Raw genomic sequence first — 13,887 nt, forward strand, 5'->3', positions numbered from 1 at the left:
CCACCACAGCCGGCCCTGGCCTGGGTCAGCCCATGGTTGAAGAGAAATCCTTTCTGGAGATGGCAGCTGATGATGCCAGAGGCCCCAGAGTGGTCCCGAGGGGACTTCAGAGGTGGCAGAGTCACTCCTGGGCCAATATTTCTGCCAAGGACTTCCCCAGTGGCTACCACCACCTGCGTCCCTGAGCCTGGAAATAGTGCCATCTGCCCACATGGCATCAAAAACATGCGAGGGCCATCTGTGGAGAAAGAAAGGCTGAAGGATTTCATCTCCCTAAGTGTTATGGGGACCTCCCCACCCTATTTTCCCAAGGCTCAGAGCAGTTTTCCCAGAGCAAAGTTGCAGTTGCTCCTCTCCCCACCCTCATGCCAACTAGCCCCTCAGGAATCTTTTCCTCAAAAACACAACCATTAGGATTTGAAGCAGAAAAAACATAATGCAAAAAGAATCACTTCCTTCACTATAATTCCAACATAACCAAAGAAATAAAGCATTCAATTCAAACACTGTAGATATCCAAATAGAAGGAAAAACATACATTCACATCTTCTAAATCTTTCGAAAGTATCACCCCAGCTTCAGAAACTTTAAACCCCATTGAGTTTTTTCCCCAGATTGCAGGTGTCTTTCCCTTTTTGTCTTTGAAATCCTAAATTACAGGTAACTGATAGATGCACATATACATGCATACAAACTGCACTTTATTTTCCAACATGGAATTACTGATTGAACAAGTTCGTGTGACCATAAAGCCCAATGTGAGACTGGCAATCCCATCTACACTGTTGTACGTAATGATAGATCCTTACCATGCTAATGGGTCCGTCCCACACAGGACCCATCTCTGATTTTGAGTATTCCTCCTGGTTTCATCATCTTTGTGAATCCTTTGCTTGATGAGAATAACCCTCTCTCGATTGTTGCCTGCCAGGCTGGTCTGTCTGCTGTGGAGGTCTTCCCAAGTCCACTGCTGTGTCACATTGTCTGAGATTGTGCTTCATTCTGCCTTTCTATCGTTTATTCTGGCCTCCTGGCTTCTGCGTGCCCTCCTTCAGCTCCCTGTTCCACAGCTGTGCTTTTACAGGACAGCCATTCACAGAGCAATAGTGAGTGAATCTTAACCAGACTTCCTCAGGATTCAGCACAAATCTCCAGCAAATGACCAAGTGCAGGAAGAACATACTAGACTATCAAGTACTACTGGAAAGAAAATGCTTTGAGTGGGCTGTGTTTACATTTGTAGTATGCAAGAAAAGTAGAAAATCAGGAGAGAAAAGTAAGACTTTCATCCTTTCAGTTAAAAGTTCTTTTTTGTTTCTGCAAATCTCAAAGAAATAAGTAAGGAGCTGGTTAAATCAGTATCCTGAAACAGTGACTGAATATATGTATTTCAACCATCACTGTCTCTTGATTTTGAACCCTCATGATTTTTTCCTACCACTTATTATACTGCAGAATGTGTCCGTTTATTGTTATGTTGAATGCTCCCAAGCACTTAGTACAGTGCTCTGCACACAGTAAGTGCTCAATAAATATGACTGACTGAATGAATGAATGCCAATGAACTTACTGTGACTAAAATGATTCCTCAGCATGCAAAGAGCCAGCTGATCAGAAGATCTAGGGGAAACAGAATTTTTTTGTCCAGGCAAACGGTCCTATCTGTGTCTCTTTTTGTAGTGCAATTATTACTGCAAGGAAGTTTCCCTCACTTAACATTTACAACTTGAAAAATAAACAATTCACACTTGTTTAGACACTAAATAGTGGCTAGAGCTCTCATGTTAGAATATTGTGAAATTACATCGAACTTTCAAGCTATCTCAGCAGTTTATAGTTTCAACGCTGGGAAGATGCACTGAATTCCCATTACATTTTGTGATCGTGTTTGTAACTTGGCCTTTGTGGGTGTGGGTGTGTGTTCTGAATAGCTAATCAGCCAGCATTTGCCTTCCCTCTTTTCTCTTTAAGCTCTGATGTGCCAACACATACAAGCCATCAATCTGAGTAGTGACCACTTTTATAGTCCAGAAGCCCACACAATAGAGTGCAGTGACCTAGGGACACCACGGAATGGCCAGCTTTGAAACAAAAACTACCAGCCAAAGGAGCACCTAGAAAGGACCCTGATAAAAGATATCCAAGTTATTCTTAAGTAGAAAAGCAGCACCACCTGCACAAGGTACCAGAATCTATGCTTCAGAATGCCCACAGTATCACTCCCACAGCTAGATAAATATCACATGACAGAAGGAACAGCAAACATTCCGCCACAATGTTAGATAGATCTGAGTTGACAAAGATTAAGGGAGACAACATTGAGAAGGCAGACAAACAAAGGAACTAAAGATGCTACTTCCCCACCCTCTCTTCTCCCAGCAGTTATGGAAAAATCAATAGGAAGCTGGAATAGAGCAGAATCATGAAGATTATAGTGTTATCCCTTATTGGTGCCAACATTTATTCATTCATTCAATCGTATTTATAGAGTGCTTACTGTGTGCAGAGCACTGTACTAAGCGCTTGGGAAGTACAATTTATAAAAACTTACAACCATTCTGTTCCTTCTCTTTGCTACAAAGCTGCTCCCTTTCGTGTACCTGACTAGGTGAACCTAAAATGTGGGGACTATTTGCTATTTATTATTTACTACCATTTTTCTACTTACCATCTACACTCACTCCCTTCTATCTACACTCACTCCCTTCTATCTACACTCACTCCCTTGGTGAACTCATTCACTCCCATAGCTTCAACTATCATCTCTACGCTGATGACACCCAAATCTACATCTCTGCCCCTGCTCTCTCTCCCTCCCTCCAGGCTCGTATCTCCTCCTGACTTCAGGACATCTCCATCTGGATGTCTGCCCGCCATCTAAAACTCAACATGTCCAAGACTGAACTCCTTATCTTCCCTCCCAAACCCTGCCCTCTCCCTGACTTTCCCATCACTGTTGATGGCACTACCATCCTTCCTGTCTCACAAGCCCACAACCTTGTAGTCATCCTCGACTCTGCTCTCTCGTTCACCCCTCACATCCAATCCATCACCAAATCCTGCCGGTCTCACCTCCACAACATCGCCAAGATCCACCCTTTCCTCTCCATCCAAACTGCTACCCTACTCTTTCAATCTCTCATCCTACCCCGACTGGATTACTGCATCAGCCTCCTCTCCGATCTCCCATCCTCCTGTCTCTCCCCACTTCAATCCATACTTCACGCCACTGCCCGGATCGTCTTTGTGCAGAAACGCTCTGGGCATGTTACTCTCCTCCTCAAAAATCTCCAGTGGCTACCAATCAACCTACGCATCAGGCAAAAACTCCTCACCCTCGGCTGCAAGGCTCTCCATCACCTCGCCCCCTCCTACCACACCTCCATTCTCTCCTTCTACAGCTCAGCCCGTACCCTCCGCTCCTCTGCCACTAACCTCCTCACTGTGCCTCATTCTCGCCTATCCCGCCGTCGACCCCTGGTCCACGTCCACCCCCTGGTCTGGAACGCCCTCCCTCTGCACATCCGCCAAGCTAGCTCTCTTCCTCCCTTCAAAGCCCTACTGAGAGCTCACCTCCTCCAGGAGGCCTTCCCAGACTGAGCCCCCTCCTTCCTCTCTCCCTAATCCCCCTCCCCATCCCCCCAGCCTTACCTCCTTCCCCTCCCCACAGTACCTGTATATATGTATATATGTTTGTACATATTTATTACTCTATTTTACTTGTACATGTTTATTCTATTTATTTTATTTGGTTTATATGTTTTGTTTTCTTGTCTGTCTCCCCATTCTAGACTATGAGCCCGCTGTTGGGTAGGGACTGTCTCTATATGTTGTCAACTTGTACTTCCCAAGCGCTTAGTACAGTGCTCTGCACACAGTAAGCGCTCAATAAATACGATTGAATGAATGAATGAATAAAAGGAATTATAGATTAGGTAAACCCTATAGATAGAAAATGTTAGAAATTCTCGAAACAGTTTTTAAGAAAAGATCTGAATTTTGCTTGCCATTCTATTCCAAGACCACAGTCTGTGCCTCTTGTCTTTGATAGCATCTTTCACTGTGTGCCACTGGGACCTGGGACCTGAGCAAGAGAATGTGGATGGCTCAGTGCAGACCATCACCACTACTGCAGAAACAACTCAAGCACGTCATCAATCAATTGTATTTGAGCTCTTACTGTGTGCAGAGCACTGTACTATGTGCTTGCAAGAGTACAACACAACAATGTAACAGGCACATTGCCTACCCACAATAAGCTTACATGTCCTGCTGGCAGTATGATGCAGCCTTTCCGTCTCCACTATGGGTGTCCGAGCTGCTCTCAAAATAATTTTTGCAGGCATAGTGTGCAACTATCCAAGGATTATCTTTTAGCAACAGGGAGATAATTATAATATACTTTTCCAAGTGCTTAATACAGTATTTTGCACACCATAAATACTCAGTAAATAATATCAATTGATTGACTGAACACTTGCACTCCTGGATAAAATGTCATTATCATCCCAGCCAACTCTGAACTGCAGCACAGCTCTTCTATCTTCTCCTCATAAGAGCATTGTAGAACATCCCATATTGACCCAACTAGAATTATAGTTGTGCAATCTTCCCAACCCCTGCTGGCAGTCAATCAGAGTAGGGAGAGAGAGTTACTGTTGCCTATACACAAAGCTGAGCAATCTCCTCCAACAGAAATCCACCTGCATTTTTAAATCAACTACTGAAGAGACTTGATAAGTTTTTAGCCAGTGCCCTTACAATCTGAAAGAACATCTGCTTCTAGATCCCAGCTCAAAGATCAACCTTAAATCCCAGAAAATCCTCTTCCTAACAGGATTGGAACACTTCTCCCATCAGAGAAAGAGGGACAGATAGGAGATCCTGGAAGATCCTGTCTGGGCTCAAGTAATCACCTCAGGTGGCTCTAGAAATGACTTTGAGGACATGCAAAAATGGGGATTTTAACACAGTTCATGGATTCCAAAACTTACAATCAATCCAAAAAAAGAAAAAAAAAAACCAAACCTCACATTCCAATTTTTTTCTTGAACAATTCTGTGTTTATTTCCTGGTTCTATAAGCTCCAATCCTGTCCCTTCAAACTGCATCTTCCCAGACTGAAGATTGTGAATGTTTCCAGTGAGTCACCATAAGGAAACAGCACCCTGAATCAGATGAGATCTTGGGCATTCTTCTCAATATTTCCACATTTTCCTTCTCAAAATGTATTTACTAAAATTGCACTAGTATTCCCAGTGCAGTCAAACCACAAGTATGTATAGTCTCCAAATTTTGGTTTTTGCTTGTTTTTCAGTATCTTGTCAATCACTGGTATCTGAATGCTTACCCTGCACAGAACATTGCTCTAACCCTTTTGGAAGTGTAAATATAAGTATGTGTGATCGCTTCCCTCAAGGATCTTACTATCTATCTGTGGAGACAGACACTCAAACAAATCAGAAATAGGGGCGGCAATAGAGTTTAAAGATAGGTACCTAAATGCTACAGGAAAGGTTGGGGTGGGAGCACTCAAGTGCTGAAATAATCGGTGGAGAGGGTATGAGATGGGGAGATGAGAGATTAATCAGGGAAGGCCTCCTGGAGAAGTCATTTCAGAAGCACTTTGAAGAAGGAGAGAACAGGGGTCTGCCAGATGTGAAGGGGGAGGGAGTTTCAGGGAGAAGGGAGAACATGAGCAAGAGGTCAGCAGCCAGAGAAGAGAATAAGGCAGAATCACATTTTTAGAAAAGCACAAAAAAACCACCCAATTGAAGAAGCTCAACCATATCATTTGGGGAGTGGATGCTACCATGTGACAAGATATAGTGTTAAGGAGTAGCATAGTCCAGAAGAAATAGCAGTGGTCTGAGAGCCAGAAGACCTGAGATAATCCCAGCTCTGCCATCTACCTGCTGTGTGACTTCGGGCAAGTCACTTAAATTCTAAGTGACTCAGTTTCCTCATCTGTAAAATGGGGAATTTGATACCTGTTCTCCCTCCCACTTGGACTGTGAACCCCACGTGGTACAGGGACTGCTACCAACCTGATTAATTTGTACATACCCAAGTGTTTAGAACAGTGCTTGACATGTAGTAAGCACTTGATAAATAAAATGATAATAATGTAGAAGTATAAAATCGATATAATGTAAAATGGATAATAGGAGGAGCTCCATAGCACTGTCAAGAAAAATATAGATTCTCTAAAAGTAAACTTCAACCTGCTTGATAATGTTTTTCTGTCTGAACTTTTTCATCCACATGCCTATCTTTCTGTTCTCTTTTTCTTCTCATCTGCAATTCTTTTGTATTTTTCCTCCCTCAATAGATTATAAGATCCTTGTGGGCAGGTCTTCCAACTGTATTGTACCCTTCCAAGCATTTAGTACAGTATTCTGCACACAGTAAGCCTGCTGTAAATACTATTGATTGTTTAAATGGGCCTAGCAGGAGACTCAAACACAGCACCAGTGCAACAAATGCAGTAGCGCAACAAAAAGCAATACTTGCTTTACCAGTGTGAAAGGGAATATTGACCATATGTTACTTTTTTCAGCAATACTAATGAGTAAAGTTCCCCATCAATAATGCCATTTTCAACACAAATATAGTATTGATAAATTGATAGAAATAATTAATACAATTTAGATAAGTTTTCACAGTCAATAATAGGGTTTAGAAGCTTCGTATGTTCATTGTGGGTTATCTCAGTATGGTCCTTGTAGAGATGGTTTGCCAAGTTTTAGTTTTCTCCACTATGTCCTCAAGAGTGTTGTTTTTTTAGTACTCCTAAAATTGCCCTAAAGATGTCTCATTACACCTGGATGAAACATAGACTGAAACTTCTTAATAAGGAGCAACATACTCATAGCCCAACCTAAAAAATACATATTTTCTCTACCGATATCCAGTACCCGGCATTTAGTGCTGTACTTTGCACATAGTAAGCACTTATTATTATTTATACCAACCCATCCATTCCCAGGCTGGTTTCACACACTGCATGTTTATTAAAGAGTGCAAATACTGAATGGCAGCTTGCTGCCTGAGGGGCAATTTAATAGAGTCAGAAATTGAGATAATTTTTTCTGAAACCACAGTTGTTGAAATGTTTCCCACTTCTTGAATTAGCAAAGTCAAAGAATTTGGGTATTTGGGAATAGAAGAAACTTGTCCTATGGATTAATGGGTTTAATTTTTCACTATTTTTGATACTATTAATTTCTTTGGATACCAGGCTGAATCCAAACAAATTAGAGGAGCAGCTTGGCCTAGTGGCTAGAGCCCAGGCCTAGAAATCAGAAGTCCCTGGGTTCTAATCCCAGCTCTGTCAAATGTCTGCTATGTGACCTTGGGAAAGTCATTTCACTTCTTTGGGTCTCAGTTTCCTCATCTGTTAAGACTGGGAACCCTATGTGGGCCAGGGACCATGTCCAACCTGATTAGCTTGCATCTACCCAAGTGCTTAGTATAGTGCCTAATACATAGTAAGCACTTAAAAAACATTTAAAAAATTGAATCCCAGTCTTATGGGTGGTTGATCTGACAGTAAAAGCCAAATCTTAGTTTAACTGGTGGAAATGAGGAATCAGGGATTATTCAAGTAAGAAAACGAAAAGCAAAAAAAACACAGCATCCTAACTGCTCCCTAAATAGAAGTCAATGGCAGGAGGTTTGGAGTGGTGTGAACAATCTTTCTTTGAAGTCAAATGTGGCAGAATTCAGATTTCAATAGTTTTGCTGTTTGAAAACAAAAAGCTAAACTTTTCACTTTCTACAGTTTAATTCCTGAAGGAATTCCTTATGCTTTAGTTTCTCGGAATAAGAAATCAGATTAGAGGGGCGGGGGGAAAGGAGAAAATAAAGGAGAGAGAGAGACACTTTTACTGAAGGAAACCATGTGTCATTAATTCTGTTATAAATTATTAGCTGAAAGCAGCCTCTCAGCATTTGTATTTGATGAACAAAAATTGATTGTTTCAAGGGCATTTCAATCCTTTTGATGTTGCCATCTTTTAGTCTACCACAAATCTGAATCCTTAACAGAATGATTATAGCATTATAGTAATCCTAAAAGCCGATACTAAAGGATTTGGAAGAGCAACAGAGATCAATAGTTTGAAAAAAGAATGCCTTTCTGAGCTGACAGAGCTGTCTAGTCTGCTAGTGAACCTGAAAAAAAGCAAGTGGGGACTAAGTACACAACGAATTCGGAAGGCTAAGTTTATTGGAGATGATGAGCTATTTTTTCAAACTGTTGAATAGACCATGGAGCTCAGCATATTTCCAAAGGATTAAATCTCAACTAATGGCAACCCAAAGATATTGTGTCCACAATCACCCCCCCTCCAAAAAAAATGTTAAGCTAATATGTTGGGGCGTTCATTATTATTCAGATGCTTATGTTCACCTCCAGACTCAGCATTAGCCTTTTGCATAGAGTTTGATTATGTCAAATTGGATTTGAAGACACTCAGTCTTAATAACTGTCTTCCTTTTCATTACCCTGAAATTCAGAATCCTTGCAGAAGGAAGGGGCATCTATGAGAGTCAAAGAGCCCAAAAAATGTGATGGCTAGCCAAGTTGCAACATTATTTGGCACCTCAAAGATACTAAATACTTCAAAAAAAAACTGCTGAAAGTTAATGGGATTTCTAACTACAAAAGGATTAGCATAATATTATTCACATAGGAGGGAGTGTCTAGCTTACACTAGGTTCCCCAACACTAGGGTATTGTTAGAAAATGAACTGAGAGAATAATGAAGGCATCTTACCAATATATGTGATGTATATATTTTCTCTAGTTCTTTGTCTCCACAGTGGAACACTAGCTGCCTATTCTGGAGTGAAAAATCCAGGAACTTCATATGCCACACATCTGGAGAACATCCCATGGTAAATCTTGAATGGCTAAGTAACCTCTTTCAATACCGAGACAAGAAGTGATAATTTATAGTTTAACACACTGACTATAAAACCTGCCATTAATTCTAATGTTCAAAACAAATGATTTGAAAGATTAATATATTCAGTAACCATTAACATGAGAACTGCTTTTATGATAAGCTTTTCACCCACTTTTTGAAAGACTGAAAAAAAATTTCATACCCTGCATAAAAGTAATTGCAGTACTAAAAGAAGGCCACAGTTTACCTTTTTAATTCCTGCAGGATTTGTTCTTCCCAGCCACCACATTGCACTGAAATGCATTTCAGTGCAGGGTTTTCCTTCTTCTTGACTCTGGAAGAGAAGCACAAATTAAATTCATAGAGGAGACATAGATCCTGAATGCTGTGTTGGAGCAGACCTAACCCATTTATTCTGAAGCTATGCATGATAACATGTGATCCTTAAACCTAACCTCTATCTCAAGCTGTTTAAAATGTTTTGTAGCCATTCTTGTCTAAATGAATAAAAAGGAGGATAAGCAGGGACTGGATAAAAAATAGCTGCCTTAAAAAGGCAGCAAAATTGATAGCTCTACAAATGGTAGCCACCTGTACCAAAAGTCTAAAAGGGAGTAAGTGTTCTCTAGGAAAGAATAATTGGAGAAGTGACAACAAAGAATTGAAACAGTTCAAAAAGGTGTTTAAAAAGATCTTCCCTCTCCTACTTAATCACTGCCTCCTTAGGGCCATAAATTAAAGCAAAAACATGCATGTTATGTACATCATATGTAGTCAATGTACATAAAATGTCAGCACAGCAAGGGACAGTTTTTGCATATCCAGTACAATTGGGACAGTAGGGTCTTGAATTGGCCTATTTAGTCACAGACATCTAGAGCTGAATTTCACTATCACTGGTGTCTTTGGGTACAAAGGATACGCAGATTTATCTATGTTCAGAAAGAAAGTGAGAGACAAACAGAGAGAGAGAAAGAGAGCAAGAGAAAGAGAGAGAGAGAGAGAGCATGCTACACGGAATACTTGGACTTTTTAAATGTATTTTCACCTTCCAAAACACCCCCCCAAAAAGAAAAATAAAGCAGTGGGTTGGAAACAGTGAAATTCTACAGAGAGTTTCTGAATAATGCAATCTCTTATGAATTTCTCAGCTATCACATTGAAATCCACTCTTTCTGAACAGTCTGCTAATAATTCCATAGAATGGATGTTAAGATTTCCTGTCATAAAAAGTAAATCTGGACTAGCTTTTCCTCAAAAACCAGGGGGAAAATATCCATATTCTTTCTGCATGGGATCTGGTGAAAGCATTTTCCCTCCCCCAACAATCTATATGGGATTTTCATAGGATCCAGGCTCAACTAAGACTTTAGAAATAAATCAGAAATGTATATAACTAAATGGAAAAGAAGTATAAACTAAGAAGCTAAAGCAATTTATCCCCAAATTAAAATGGTGTGATTTGATATGCTTAGTTTTTTGTTGTTTTTGTATTAAAATATTAAGTTGGCTAGTAAACAAATTTTTAAAAAGCTTTTAGTTGTACTTCAAATTCTGAAGCTTACATCTTTTCAAGTTGCAGGAAAAGGATGAAAAAACTTTCAACTTCAGAGATTTACTTTATTTTTGCATTTATCTATTATGTTTTATGGTCAAAGACGGTGCAATCCGACATAAGATCCCACAGTCGGTTTGGAGAGCTTGCATATTGCAATTAACAATCCATTCCATGACGAAGCATGTAACAATTGAGAATGTAAGCTCGTCCCTCTAGACTGTAAGCTCATTGTGAGCAGGAAGTGTGTCTGTTTATTGCTGTATTGTACTCTCCCAAGCGCTTAGTACAGTGCTCTGTACATAGTAAGCACTCAATAAACATGATTGAATGAACAATTGTCCTTGGTCACATTGGCGCAGTGACCACTTAAAGCTCCTTTTGTTTTCTTCAAGTCTACTTCTTATATTCCTGACCCTCCATCTCAACTGATGAGAAGCAGCATGACTCAGTGGAAAGAGCCTGGGCTTTGGAATCAGAGGTCATGGGTTCAAATCCCAACTCTGTCAATTGCCAGCTGTGTAACTTTGGGCAAGTCACTTAATTTCTCTGTGCCTCAGTTCCCTCATCTTAAAATGGGGATTAAGACTGTGAGCCCCCCGTGGGACAACCTGATCACCTTGTCACCTCCCCAGTGCTTAGAACAGTGCTTTGCATATAGTAAGCGCTTAATAAATGTCACCACTATTATTATTACTATACTGTCTTGGACAAGTCACAACTCCCTCCCGCTTAGACTGAGTCTCATGTGGGATAGGAACAGTGTCTGGTTGCATTGTCTTTCACAGTGTTCATTAAGCACTCATTAACAAATACCACCACACCAACTTTCTTCTCACTCCGTTGTTTGTTATGGGCATTGACTCAATGGTTGTCATCTTAATGCACTCTTAATAAGTCCGTTACAGCAATATTCAGACCATATTAAATCTCTTTTACTCCTAAAGCTCTATTACTCTGAAGCAGCGTGGCTCAGTGGAAAGAGCCCTGGCTTGAGAGCCAGAGGTTGTGGGTTCTTATCCTGCCTCCACCACTTGTCAGCTGTGTGACTTTTGGCAAATCATTTAACTTCTCTGTGCCTCAGTTCCCTCATCTGTAAAATGGGGATTGACTGGGAGCCCCACATGGGACAATCTGATCACCTTGTATCCCCCCAGTGCTTAGAACAGTGCTTGGCACGTAGTAAGCACTTAACAAATGCCATTATTACTATTATAGCTATTTCTTCAAGTTCAGCTAAAATGTGAAACTCCTCCCCTCTTCTTTTCCTTATTTCTGACCTCCAAATTGGCCTGACAAATGCTGTTGCTTCCCCTACAGTCCAATCTACCATCATGCTGACTGAAACTGTGCCTCAGTAAGTCCTTAAAACAGTGTTTCTGCTTGCATATGCCCCCCTTCTGAAAGGCTGTTTCATAAACCATTCGGGTAAATTTAACTGAGTGAGTATTTCTGATTATTGGCAGATCTCAAGCTAAGACGAACAGCTCTTACATTCCTAAATTAACACCCCATTTCAGCTGTACAGCATATTGTTTTCAAATTAATAGCCTTCCTCCTGACATTAGAGCTGGGTGTTGGGGGAGTGTTGGTGTGGGACATAAGGGGGTTGTGAGGAAATGGGAATTCAATTTTAAAAGCCACAGTGGGAAAAGATAAGGGGGTGAGCTATAGGGGTAAAACAAGGCAGTCCAGGGACAAGGGGAGGTGGGTATTCCTGATACCTGGGTGGAGTTACCAGGGAGGGGCCCACAGGACCATTTTACTCTACCTATTTTGGAACCTTTCTGACTCAATACATGATGACCAATCTATTTATTGAAAGCTTACCCTGCGCAGAGCATTGCACTAGTGCTTGGGAAAGTACAATAAAGTAGTAGAGAAGCAGCGTGGCTCGGCGGCAAGAGCACGGGTTTTGGAGTCAAAGGTCATGGGTTCAAAAACCGGCTCCGCCAGTCGTCAGCTGTATGACTTTGGGCAACTCACTTAACTTCTCTGTGCCTCAGTTACTTCATCTGTCAAATGGGGATTAAGACTGTGAGCCCCACATAGGACAACCTGATCACCTTGTATCCTCCCCAGTGCTTAGAACAATGCTTTGCACATGGTAAGCCCTTAACACATGTCATTATTATTATTATTATTATTATTATTATTATTATTATTATTAGGTAAATATGATCCCTGCTCTCGGGGAGCTTTAAATCCACCAAGAGAGACAGATACCAAAATAAATTCCTGGTAAGGGAACCCAAAGAGCTTAAGGACTTACACAAACAGAAACTTCTTCAGGCACTCAATCAATTCTCCCCTCTTACCTTACCTCACTGATCTCTTACTGCAACTCAACCCGACTACTTTGCTCTTCTAGTGCCACCCGACTCTACCTCTATCTCAACTATCTCATGGCCAAACTCTGGCCTTCATCCTTCCTCTTGCCTGGAATTCCCATCTCTTGGTTTCTGACAGACCACCTCTCTCCCCATCTTCAAAACCCTACTAAAATCTTATCTTTATGCCATATCTTCCTTGACTAACCTCACTTCCCCACCCTATTCATCTTCCCTTCTGTGTCACCTATGAACTTATTTCTGAATCCCTTAAGCACTTTGATTTAACCCACCCTCACAACACTAATGTAATTTATCATAAATTTATTTTAATGTAGAACTTCCTCTATTGTCCATAAGCTCCTTGTGGGCAGAAATCATGTCTACCTCCTCTATTGTATTATTTTTTCCCAAGCACTTAGAACAGTGCTCTACAAACTCTGTTGTACTGTCCCAAGAGCTTAATACAGCGCTCTGCACAGTCAATGCTCAATAAATACCATTGATTGATTATTTGGGGGTGGGGTGAGTATAAAAGTGCTTAGGGGTGTGGAATAAAGCATACAGGTGACACACTCACCTATAAGATTGAGTACGCAATTCTAAGTCATTTTGGTAAAATAGGGCATCTGATCCCTGGTTTGGGAACCAATCCTCCATTCATAACATTAGTACCAAGATAAAATTAATTCTCACATCACTTTCTGTCTTAAAATGCCATTGTGCAATTGTGTCAAATCCAAGGACTGCCTAGATTTATCAATTATGGTACTTATTAAATACTATGTGCCAAGCACTAGGCTAGGACTGGGGTAGATAGAAGCTATTCAGATAATAATAATAATAATGGTATTTGTTAAGTGCGTACTATGTGCAAAGCACTGTTCTAAGTACTGGGGTAGATACAAGGTGATCAGGTTGTCCCACGTGGGGCTCACAGTCTTAATCCTCATTTTACAGATGGGTAACTGAGGCCCAGAGAAGTTAAGTGACTTGCCCAAAATCATACAGCTTTTAGACTGTGAGCCCACTGTTGGGTAGGGACTGTCTCTATATGTTGCCAACTTGTACTTCCCAAGCGCTTAGTACA

This window comes from Tachyglossus aculeatus, chromosome 19 (genome assembly GCF_015852505.1).
Source record: "Tachyglossus aculeatus isolate mTacAcu1 chromosome 19, mTacAcu1.pri, whole genome shotgun sequence".
In the NCBI taxonomy this organism is placed as follows: domain Eukaryota; kingdom Metazoa; phylum Chordata; class Mammalia; order Monotremata; family Tachyglossidae; genus Tachyglossus; species Tachyglossus aculeatus.